The sequence below is a fragment of the Stomoxys calcitrans genome, chromosome 4, assembly GCF_963082655.1.
Source record: "Stomoxys calcitrans chromosome 4, idStoCalc2.1, whole genome shotgun sequence".
NCBI classification, from domain to species: domain Eukaryota; kingdom Metazoa; phylum Arthropoda; class Insecta; order Diptera; family Muscidae; genus Stomoxys; species Stomoxys calcitrans.
In genome coordinates this window covers 129,475,239-129,487,966 of record NC_081555.1, presented here as the reverse complement: position 1 = coordinate 129,487,966, position 12,728 = coordinate 129,475,239, and the positions used below count along the sequence as shown (strand labels likewise).

At 36.2% G+C, this 12,728-nt stretch overlaps 1 protein-coding gene and 1 long non-coding RNA gene across 3 annotated transcripts in view; one reads left to right on the top strand and one right to left on the bottom strand.

The window, feature by feature from the left end:
- Positions 1-8,075, bottom strand: part of LOC106093314 (uncharacterized) — a 294,983-nt gene extending 286,908 nt beyond the window's left edge. Inside the window, exon 1 of the long non-coding RNA XR_009397969.1 lies at positions 8,051-8,075. This is a non-coding gene — a long non-coding RNA (uncharacterized LOC106093314). The remainder of the gene's footprint in view (positions 1-8,050) is intronic.
- LOC106094156 (low-density lipoprotein receptor-related protein 2) overlaps positions 1-12,728 on the top strand; it is a 795,641-nt gene that overhangs the window by 458,599 nt on the left and 324,314 nt on the right. The window lies entirely within an intron of this gene.

Genomic DNA, 12,728 nt, shown 5'->3' with positions numbered 1-12,728 from the left:
TCAATTTTGTTGCTTTAATTAGAACTGTTAAGTCGTTTAAATTGCTTTACCCGTATTTTTCGTTTTAAGAAGATTATTTAATTAAACTTTACTCTTTTTCAGGTAAATATTAAAAAAGTGCGAAATGACGACAAGCGAGAGTAAGTAGAACTAACATGTGAATAAGCAAAAACAAGGGACAAATTTCATATATCAATGATTAATTAGGAAATTTCAATGGACTAATTTTTAAAAAGAGGGTTCACAACGGACGAATGTGTTTATAATCAATTCAAAATTTGTGAAGAGATAAAAAATTATAGAAATCTTTTCTAAAAAACAAATTTGAGTGAAATATTCTGAAAAAAATCAAGTTTTCATAATAGAAAAAAAAATGAATTTTGAAAATTAAATTTTTTCTAATAATAAAATTTTAATAAAATTTTCTCTAATTACATTTTAATAAAATTTTGTCTAATGACAAAAATTTATCAAGACGAACTTTAAATATAATTTTCTCTAAAAACAAAATTTGGATGAAAATTTCTTCAAAAATTTCCTCTACGGACAAATTTTCAATCCATTGGATATGACAGAATATTTGTTTCACTAGCCGAACGTAGAATAGCGTTCCAAGCGCGTCCATCTTCTGTGCTCATTCTAAAATCTCTGACACCAGGTTTCGAGGTGTCCACCCACCCATCCCAAAAACCACCGCCAAACGGACATGTAGGCTGATCATCACAATATGGCACTAAAACGAAAAGTACTTGATAGAACAAAAAAAGAAGCTGGTGTAAAACTTTGGGTCTAATGCCGGGCGGATCGCCCCACTCCAAAATGATGCCACAAATTGACATATACCCCGAACAGGACAAGTCATAATGGAGTTTAATGCAAACACCTGCCGTGTTGGTTCAATCTTGCAGGGCTCTTAACCCCGTGAGAATACAATGCGTCCACCAACGCCCCACACATAGCCTAGGCTATGCATGGGTACCAATTCGAGTTCACGTTGTTTGGACTTGTTCTCTCCCTTGGTTAGGAACGGAGCACTAAACTCCTTCCGATGTATGAGTCACGGCACCCGGTTGTAATGCAACTCCACATCGAGCTTATGCTCTACCCGCGATTTGAGTCCAAACCACAGCCACCATGTTACCCCCCAATGACGCCTAACCATAGTCGGGCTGGGATCGAAATCCCAGATTATGGACTCCGGTCAGACCTTGTAGCCGAAGCTACTACCAGTTGAATCCCAAACGGTTTCGGACTGGTCACTTGAAGGGAAAACAGCCAAAGCCATTTCTACGACCCCTCTAAAACCCCATCAAGATCAAACATGGTCCCCAACACAGCGAACTAAAACCCAATACGGATCTAGAACAGATAAAATACCCAACACGAACGAGAAAAGTAAAAGGACAAAAAGACGGACAACTCTCCTACGGACATAACGGACAAAAACAGACACTTCCCACTAGGGACAAAAAACGGACGAGCACACAAACACACATTCGGACACATATCGGACGACCTCACCAGAGACCTATCTACCTACCTAACTTCCTTCTCCTATCAAAGACCGCCCTCGCAAAGGTGGTCAAACTCGCAAACGTCCCAGAGTCCAACAAGGCTCTGCTCAAATCTCACACCCCCTCTCCATAGCATATACTAATAGCGACTAAGTCCCTGAGGTCCGAATAGTACGGACACTCAGTACGGACAATCTCTAAAGACAAATTTTCCAAGAAAATTTTCTAGACAAATTTTCCAAGAAATTTCATCAAAAGACTAAAAACTAAACTTCAGAAAAATTTTCCCTGAAGACTCAATTTTAAGGAAACTTTTTTCCAAGATTTCGCAAATTTAAATTTTCTCAAAAATGTCAAAAAAAAATTTTTAATACAATTTTAACGATTGATTTCAGAGAAAATTTCATTGGTTTTTATGTCTTTAGAGTAAACTAAAGACAAAAAATCCACTGAAATTTTCTCTGAAATCAAAATCTCAACGAAATATTTACTTAACACAAAGGAAGTAAGCAGGAGGTCATTAAAGCGTTTGGTATCCTAACAGGACACATAGGAGCAAAATCAGTGCGACATGTGTAGCGCTATAGAAAGATGATGAGAAGTTGGACCTTTTCCTATGACATTGCCCGGCTCTCGCTGCTAACAGACATAGGCACTTAGGTGGGGACACAATATAGGATGTGAACCAACTTTGGGGTGTGGTATGGAAAACAAGTAGGGATTTTGTAAGTAGCATGGAATTCCTGTTAGATTAGGTTGAGAAAAGGGTGCGGATACATATCCGCCCCATGCCACTATGAGCATATACATGTATGCACATAGTGGTATGAGACGGATTAATACTCGTACCCTCTTTTCAACCTAACACAAAATTTCAAACAAATTCTCTTTAAAGACATATTTTTAATGAAAATTTCAATAAAATTTTCACTTAGGGTTAAATTTTTTTTTTTTTTTTTTTTTTTTTTAAATTCAATATTTATTACAATTAAATTAAGTACAAAAGAATTGTGGCCTCAGCGCCAAATAGGCATAATTGAGGCAAGCTGGCAGTTATATCAAAACATTAATATATATTTAAATTAAAACAATTAATGAAAGTTAATATAAAAAATTAAACTTATTTGCATTATCAATGTCACATTAGAAGCATATTATCAATTATTTTGTAAGTAGGCTTTTAAATTTACTTTGAAATTTGATATGCGATTTTCAAACTTTATATTCTGTGGCAATTGGTTAAACTCAAATGATCCAATGAACTCAATACGTTGTTTCGTTAACTCCAATCTACATCTTACTACTCTTAGATCATGTTGATTTCTTGTTGAAAATGCTGTTTGATTTTGAGAAAATGTAATAGTATGATAACCTAATGAATGTAAAACTTTGAAAACATACAACAAAAGTTTATACTTATATAGGGTATGAATCGGCAAGACAGATTTGCAGATATTAGAATACAGTCGTTCAGTTGGAAATCTGGGAGGCAGCCTAAACACGGCTTTTATTGCTCGATTTTGCATTGCCTGCAGGGTTTTTAAAGTGGTTGAATTCCTATAACCATATATGGATACCAAGTAATCAAGGTGGCTTTGAACCAGGGCACGATACAAACACAATTTCGTCTTAGTATCCATTATATATTTCATTTTATTCAAGATACCTATGGCCGGTGCAATTTTCTTCCTTATACCAGAAATATGAGTATCCCATGACAAATTGCTTTGGAATGTTAAACCCAAATATCTCACCATACAAACTTCTTCAATAGCGTCCCCACCCACAACAATACTGAATGGTAACCCCGCGACATTACAATGAGGCCTAAAACGTATTACTTTAGTCTTGGTCGTATTCAAAGCAAGCTTGTTCAATCTGGCATATTCCATTATCAGAGATGCATCCCTTTCCATAGTCATTCTCAGCGCCCTTTCATCCTTGTAGGGATAGAACAGCGATACATCATCCGCATACATAAAGAGACGGCCAGACAACTTCAAATTCGACAAGTCATTCAAATATATCAAAAATAGTAGTGGTCCCAGGCAACTTCCCTGTGGCACACCACAATCCACAACTGTCATGTCGCTCTTGGCCCCACAGACCTCAACGTATTGAATACGCCGTGACAGAAAACTCTTAAAAAGTAATAGCTCACTGCCACAAACACCATAACATGACAACTTGTCAAGCAGTATGTCATGATCCACAAGATCAAACGCTTTCGAAAAATCTAAGAATAGCCCGGCAACCCCGGACAGTCCACAATCCAACCCCATACAAATGAAGTTCACAACGTTAACAACAGCTTCTTCCGTCCCACAGCCTTTTCTGAAGCCAAATTGGTAGTTATAAAGAAGATTGTTCGTATCTAAAAACGTCACTAATTTCCTATAAATTATCTTTTCTAAAATCTTATCGACAATTGGCAAAATGGATATTGGCCTGTATTCTTGTACTGACTTCGCATTTGTTGTCTTCGGAACTGGTACAATTTTGCAAATCTTGAGAGTATCCGGGTATATAGATGATTGAAAGATTTTATTAAAGATTACTACCATAGGTGAAATAATTAGATTCCTGCATTCCTTAACGACGTTAGCCCGTATTAGGTCATAGCCTGGCGAAGAAGAACGGTCCAATGAATTTATAACTTCGAGTATATCGGTATTATCGACCCCATCTAAAATAATCTACAACCAGCTTCACCTAATGTTCCAAGTCCATTCCAATGATCCCCAGAATTTGCCACCATATTTCGTCTCAGTTCACGCACTGAGTTTATAAAATAACTGTTGAAACAAATTGCCTTCTCCTGGTCATCATCAACCGAAACACCACCAAGTGAATATAAATCAATATCACGTGTAGTTTTGCGTCCCAATGCCTTATTTAAAAACATCCAACATTTCTTCTGGTCACCTCCTGTTTCCATAATACAGCTGCGATAATAATTTTTCCTAGATAGTCTCGAAGCCTTCCTTACGATGTTGCTAACTAGTCTCAAGGTATTACCATACTTAAAATCCTTAGACCTCCTCCTGAGTCTAAGTAACTTTTGTTTATAAAGTATTAAATTCTGTAAATTCCTATTAACCCATGGAGTCAATTCGAATTGCAATAATTTCCGGTATCTTGTTTCCTTTGTCGCCTCAGTGACAGAAGAACTTAAAATATCAACAAATATCTTCGTGCCGTCATTGGCACCAAATGAGTTAAAGTCTACAGATAACCTGGAATCCAAAGCATGTCTAACCCTATTCATGTCACAATAAATACTGGTTTTCTCAACATAACTCCTCAATGTGCAATCACATCTAATTTTACAAGAAATAAGGTTATGATCAGTTAATTCGCACACGACTGCGTCCACATACAGCTTACCGGGTTCATTACAAAACACATGATCAATGGAAGTAAAACTTGCAGGCCTCGTCATAAGTCTATGACAACTATGACAGTCATAACACAAAAAGAAATTCTCCAGATCTTTAAAACGATCACTAGAAAATTGGTCGATATTCGTATCACCTAAAACCACCGCCGATTTGCCACTTAACAGTTCCATATCCTCCTCAATCAAAGAAAGAAAATCAGCGACCAAGCACTTCTGAGATCTATAATAAGCAACAACAACCAATGGCTTACCATTAACGCGAACGTAAGGCAACGAGACAGAAATCAACTCAGTATAGCTCACACTTTTACAAGAAAGAACAGAAAATTTCAAATCCTCTGAAATATATAAGGATACTCCACCATATGCATCATCTCTACAACAATGAACACCTTTATAGCCCGGAATGGAATAAATATTCAACAAATCCTTTTTGAACCAGGTTTCCTGAACGACTATAATATCTGGTAATCTCAATAAACTTGATACCAAGGATTTGAACTTATTAAATTTAACTAACGAGGATATGCTTCTACTGTTAATGGAAATAATATTTAAGAACGGATAATTAATTTTCTCTATGCTATTATTGAATAATGATAAATTTGAATAATAATTATTTTGATTCATAATAAAGATTTATAAATTTTGCTGGTATAAAAACACAAAACATGTATAATGCTATTAAAATATTTGTTAATTTGGAGATACATATTGAGCGCCATTATCACCATCATCGCCAGAACCGTCATCATCATCGAAAACATTTGTAGCATAGCTCTCAATTTGATTTCGAGAAAAACGTTTATTTGTTGTGGCACTAAGTATTATTTGATCAACGTCCTCAGTAGTATTTATAACTTGTGCCTTACATATCTCGCTACGTTTATAGAAGACACGACCATTTCTCGCATAAACGAACTTATACCCAACATTTTTTAGTGCCTTGGCATAGTTTAATAAGTCCAATGTTTCCTTACACAGTAAGTCATTGATATAAACACTGGTGGTAGATTCATTTTTGCCTAGTTTTGATTTCAATGACATCAGTTTATCTTTGGAATTTTTGTTGGTAAATTTTACAATGGCAGTTTTTTTCTGGTTATTGCTTCTTTTATTTCGTAAATAGAATGCATCCTCAATGTTTACTTTATCCAACACGACTCCCATTTCTTTAGATAGATTTATTATTGTGTCGGCAGCAGGTACACCATTCTCAACATTAAGGCCACTAACAATACAATCATTTTTAACTCGGTTGTCGTTAAGAACTTTAACAGCTGACTTAAGCTCTTTCACCTCTCTTTTCAAGATTACATTCTCTTTTTCAACTTCTTTTAATTTCTTCTTGTTGTCTACAACACCTTTTAATAATTCATCGTACTGCTTCGACATAAATTGCATTGTGGTTTGCAATTCTGACAGCTGATCCAATTTGTCTAGCTTTGTTTTGATTTGCCTTAACTCATTTCTCAGTTCTTTATCTCCACCTTCGCACAAGTGACAAGTAAACAACTCACTCTCGTTATTCAGCAAGTACTGATACTCTCTTTTATCCAAGTGAGTACACTGGATATGAAACGTTTTCGAACACTTATCGCATTCTATGGATTCTTCTGATTCCTCCTTTATCGCTAATTTACATTGAATGCAAATTATTTTATTTTTAACTTGAACACTTCTACGGCTTGTTTTCGGCATCCTTCAGCACTTTCCGGTGCGGGCAATAGCAAAGTTTATAATTGCAGAATAATACTTTCGTAAACTACTGTAAAACACAGATTTTTTTAAATAACTTTCAGCTTAGTCTTCCGCACTTAAAAAATGTACGTCTGATCACCAGGGTTGCCAGCTTTTTTGGTCATGATGATGATAATGATATTCTTTTCGAAGCCCAAATTTTATGGACCAATGCAGATCATATTTAGCATTGATGTTGACCGCCAGAGCAGAAATTTTTGTGTCATTAAGTTTTTTGGAATTAAGTTCTCTACGAGCTTAAGGAGTAAAATCGGGAGACCATTTTTGGCTTGGATATTGGAGGTAATAATAGAACTAATTGTGTGATGTATCAACCAATTCAGATAAGAAATTTCCCTTTTTAGGGCTCAAGAAGTAAAATCAGAGGGTCGGTATATATCGGAGTTATGTCAGGTTATGTACCAATCCTATCATACATGGATGCCTGTATGTTGGCGGTCATAACAGAAATCTCATACGAAACAATTTCACAAAATTGCGCCATTTGATCCCCTAGAGCACAGATGCCCAACAACACAGACCCTTACATGGATTGTAAACAATTTCAATTGGCTTCTTTTGGTCAACGCATTTTTGTGATTTTACATAGCAATTTTACTTGGCTAACCGGCTAGCTTTACTGCCACTAATACAAATTATCTTTAGTACAATCTGTTTATATGAGAGCTATGTCAGGATGCGAACCAATTCAGACCATACTTGGCACGGATGTTATTGGTCAGAGTAGAAGTGATTGTGCATAATATCAGCCAAATTAGATAAGAATCGGTTTATATGGGAGCTATATCAGGCTATGAACCAATCCGTGATTTCGATAAACGGAGTTTAAGAGTTTTAAGACGATTAAGAATGTATATCCTTTGTAGGGTTGCAGATCAATATTTCGATGTGCATACAGAAGTTAAGTACCATACCAGACCATAATTGGCAAGGAAGTTATTGGTCATAGTAGAAGTCATTGTGCATTTTATCAGCCAAATAAGATAAGAATCGGTTTATATGGGAGCTGCATATATCAGGCTATGAATTAATTCGAGGTTTCGACAAACGGGTGGGAGGACATAGCTGTGTCGACTCAGAATTTCAAGACGTTTAGGAATGTATGTTCTTTATAGGGTCGTAGATCAATATTTCGATGTGTTGCACATAGATTGACTCGTTAAGTATAACTGCATTCTATGGACAATTATTGAACAAAATGTATAGAAGAATCCAATTTAGAGTAAATATTAAAAATTTCAGTTTTTAGGAAACCGGTTAATATATTGACCCCAAAAGCCAAAATTCCTAGTTTTAAAAAACGTAGACAATGACAATTTACCCATAGTATAGTTCTATAATAAAGAGTATAAAAACAAAGGGATTCTAAACTTACCTTGGGGGACATTGTTGAAATTCCCTGGAAAGAAAATATTTGAAAATTATTCCATTTATTAAGGAAAACAGTTTTAATATTAAAAAGTAAAGAGCCTTTCTGTAAGTTGTCAATCTTAGAAATTACCCTGCAAAAATTGAAAAGAAAACTGCACTTCATAGTAGTAGAAATCCCTCGATTTTTTTGAAAATTGTTTCTTCTTTTTTATAGCTTACATCGCTTATAAGCCGAACCGGGTCCGCTCCCCTGCGCCTTCTTTAACTCTCCAACGTATATTTAGGATGGGGACAATTCGCCCTGAATGTGGATATCAAATTCATATCACGGTGGCCTATGTCTATGCCTATGACGCCTATGACGCTGAATGCCTGCGAGAACATCGAAAAAAAATGTAAGCGGTGTTTAACCTCTCTTAATGCCGGCGAAATTGGCAAGGTACCATTGGCAGGTGCCATGGGCATGTACAAAATTACTCCCAAAGAGGTGTCGCACTGCTGCGCGTCGGTCGGACTCGGCTGTAAAAAAATGTCCCTTATCATTGAGTTTAAACTTGAATCGGAAAGCACTCATTGGTGTGTGAGATGTTTGCTTCCTGCTCGATTCCTGGGTAAATTTTTACTCTACTCCCAAATGCCTTTCCTTTGAGTCCAGGGGGGTATTTCGGGGGTGGTTACGTGGCCATTAAAGTAAATATTAGATTCGCGCTCTACTTTCAAAAACATTTTATATGAGCACCATAATGGCATGATCGGTAAATAAGTTTTGCTGGGTGGACCCCAGGGTCTTTGTCCCGACAATGAATACCAATTTCCCGAAAATCAATCAATTTCCATCCCAAATAGCTTTTACATAATAGGGAGGGAATTTGAAGTGGGGTGGCTCGCCAAACACATGATTCTATATTATCGTGATTGGTCTGTGATTGAATTGGCTGGTTTTGGGAGCCCGCGCCGCACACTACCCCAACAATAGAAACCATGCTTAGTTTTTGGTGACTGTGATAGTGCAAAAAAAATCGAACGAATCACATTACCAATCTCCGACATCTGGTGGTTTTGAAAATCAGGTTTATGAGAAGTGCTCTTTAGGGGAGACATTTCCGACTCAAATGTGAATATCAAAATCGTGGTCCACTCCCAAATTCCCTTTATTTGAGCCCAATATTGCCATGGTCGGTAAATATGAACCATTTGGAGGGTGCTTTCGGGCTAAGGCGGCCACCGGCACTTTACCCCGAAAATAGATATCCAATTCGTTCTTTACTCCCAAATACCGTTGATTTGAGCTCCATACCGCTGTAATCGGATTTGAAGTTCAGTTTACGGGGTGATTTATGGCGCACCCCCAAACACTTGTTTCCAAAATTGGTTATCAAATACGTTTTCTACTCACAAATACCTTTCATTTGAGCCCCATATTGCCATAATGGGTCAATTAACCTATTCTATATATTTTTAGGAGGAAAAGCGCCACCTAGACTTGGACGCAAGTTTTTATGTCATATTCGTAATCTACTCCCCAATATACCATATAGCCACGATCGGATGATATGGGCATATCATTTGGGGTTGGGGCGAACCTCCCATTACTTGGACCTAATTTTTTATGTCATGTTTGAAATCTACTGCCGAATACTTTTCATTTAAGTCTCATACTAAAATCGAATCGAATCGAAATCGAAAATCGAATATATCAGTTAAGGGGAGTTTTGGGGTTGTGGGGCCCTCTGGGTACTTGGACCCAAAATTAAATACGATATTCGTTTTGTAGCCTCCAATACCTTTCATTTTATACCCATATTGTGCCTATCAGCTTAATTTTGGTTTTGGATGGCGTTTTTTGGGTAAGGGGGAGGGTCCTCCACCATCTGATATATTACAATTTTTGGGGTTGGGGGCCCTCTGGGTACTTGAACCCAAAATTAAATACGATATTCGTTTTCAAGTCTCCAATGCCTTTCAGTTGATTCCCAAATTGTGCCTATCAACTCACTTTTGGTTTTGCGTGGCGTTTTTGGGGTAATCCTCTGATATCTAACAATTATATGACCTTTCTTTCCTTCCACACAGACTGTGCAAATTTTAAGAAGATCGGTTCAACAGTTTTTGATTTTATGGAACAAACACACAACCAATGGATCATATGCCCATTTGGGGCATCTGATTTTGTATGCCAGATTCGTAATCTACTCCTAAATACCTTTCATTTGAGCCCCATATTGATATGAACGTTAAATTTTGTCTGCGTGAAGGAGTTTTTGGGTTAGGGTGACTTCCTGAGTTCTTGGAACCAATTTTTATACCATATTTTTTTACTTTACTCTTCAATACCTTTCATTTGATATCCATATTGTCCTTATCGGTCCTCTTTTGATTTTAGTTGGTGATTTTGGGGTAACGGGGAAGGTTTCGCCACCTTCTAATATCAACAAATTATAACCCCTTTTTCTTTTTCTTGACTTTATTCGTAATCGACACCCGATTATCTTTGATTTGAGTCACATATTGTCATGCTCGTCCAATAAATCCATTTCAGGGGGTTTTGGGGTTGGGGCGGACCCCAGTTACTTGGACCCAATTTTTAAAATGAAATTCGTACTTTACTCCTGAATACTTTTCATTTGAGTCCCATATTGTACCGATCGGTTCACTTTTATTTTTTGGGTAAGGGGGAGGGTCCGCCACCCCTGCGATATCAAAATATCATATAGCCCAAACTAACCTAAACAATCTGTGAACATTTTATGAGGAACTTTTCAGCCGTTTTTGAGTCTATACGGAAGAAACAAACACAAATTGATTTTTTGGGAGGAGTGTTGGCTTTGGTGGTACTTTTGCCCCAACAACAGTCTTCGGATTCATGTTCCTGGGGTCAACCCACATCTACACACTAAATGTTAGCCAAATCGGAAGTGGCCCCTATAAAGTGTAGTTTTGGCAACACGAATGCTAAAAATTTAAAGAATGTTTACCCACTAATAAATAAAATGCCTGTCTTTATTTACTCTACTTGCACCTCAGTGATTTGGTACACTCGCGCCGAGACAAATTGTAGTTTTGAACTAAATATACCTATAATACAATGGTATTTACCTTTTCTTTCCGTACACGTTCTTTCTCAACAGCGAGGTCAGCAGCAACAAAGTTATTTCTCTATTCCTTCTGTGATAATCCCATGTGAATGGTGAATTAAAATCATGATTTTTATATTTGAAATGTTCAATCAAATTCATTGAAAATAAATTTTTTATAAGTGCCAACAGAAATTAGAACAACAATCAAACACACTTTACGCGACATTATTTCACAATAAACATCGAGACACTTAACTAAATGCATGTTAGAACACTATTTTTTAAATAAATTAAAATCACACGCGACGCCCAAACTGTTTAAAGTACAAATATAACTAAACCAGCTGATTTTATACATGTGCTTTGTTGTTGTTTCGGTTGTTGTTTAAAGTTAAGCCCTCTAGTTGCTCCAAGACATCCCAAAGGCTTTTGCTTTATTCAATGTATTTTGTTGTTGTACATTACATGCATGATTCGGCAGGCAACAAGAATTTCATCACAAAAATGCGGAATTTGTTCGTTTAATTATATCATTGAAAAAATAGCACTAAGGATATACACTACATTCTGGCACATTATTAGTTATAGGTATTTTTATTATACGATAATAGATATTCGTTAATATTAACTTAAACACAAATATTTAATTAAATCAAATCACAAGCCGACGATTTAATTCGAACCAACGAAAATAATGAAAGCAACTGCAAGCACTGATCATATGTTGGGTGACAAATGGTGAGAGAAAGAGAGACCACTTGCAATAAGCTGACCATATGTAAAAGCTTTGAGGTACACACACTAAATCAAATCGCATTTCTTTGTAAACAACAAATGTGGTCACCTTGATGTTACATTGCAGTTGAAACTGGTCAATAGATTTTTTTCACACTCTTTAATGTTTTTGTTGTTGTTCATGCGCTTCATATTGAGCATGACTAGCACTTGCCATCGAAACGTTCACAAAATTTATATGCTAAAATCATTTTTTTTTAAGTCAATAGAATTGCAAAAATGTCAAGACATAAGTTTTGCGATACTATTTCACATTAATCACTTCAGCCATTTACCTAATGTTAAAGCTGACACGAGAATTTAATTAAAAACGTTAACTTAAGCAACTGAGGATGGTAAAGAAAGCATATACTGAGAAGGAGAAAGAGAGAGAATCAGCAAAAAGCTGACCAGTCATAAAAATCATGTTGTAGCTACACTCTAGAAGAAACAATATTTCTTTGCAAATATGAATTATGGTAACCTTATCTTAGTGTTACATGGTAATTAAAGATTTCAAATGTGTTGGAGTAAATTTAATGTTTTTGTTGTTATAATGGTGATCAATTGAGTAGGTACAAGTAATTTAATTATTATACGTTAAACTTTTTATTCTTGCCAATTGAATTAAGTAAATTTATAAAATAAATTTAAAGTCATAATTCTTTACAAATTTAACTTTCCTTTTTTATGCCAATTTAAACACCAAAAATAGAGCTATCTGAGAGTACCCAGTCCTAAAGTGTAAAAAAACATGCAATACGAAAAATCAAATCAAAGGCATTTGGGAGTAGAGTGCAAACCTGATGGCCACCGTGGAGCGGAGGTTAG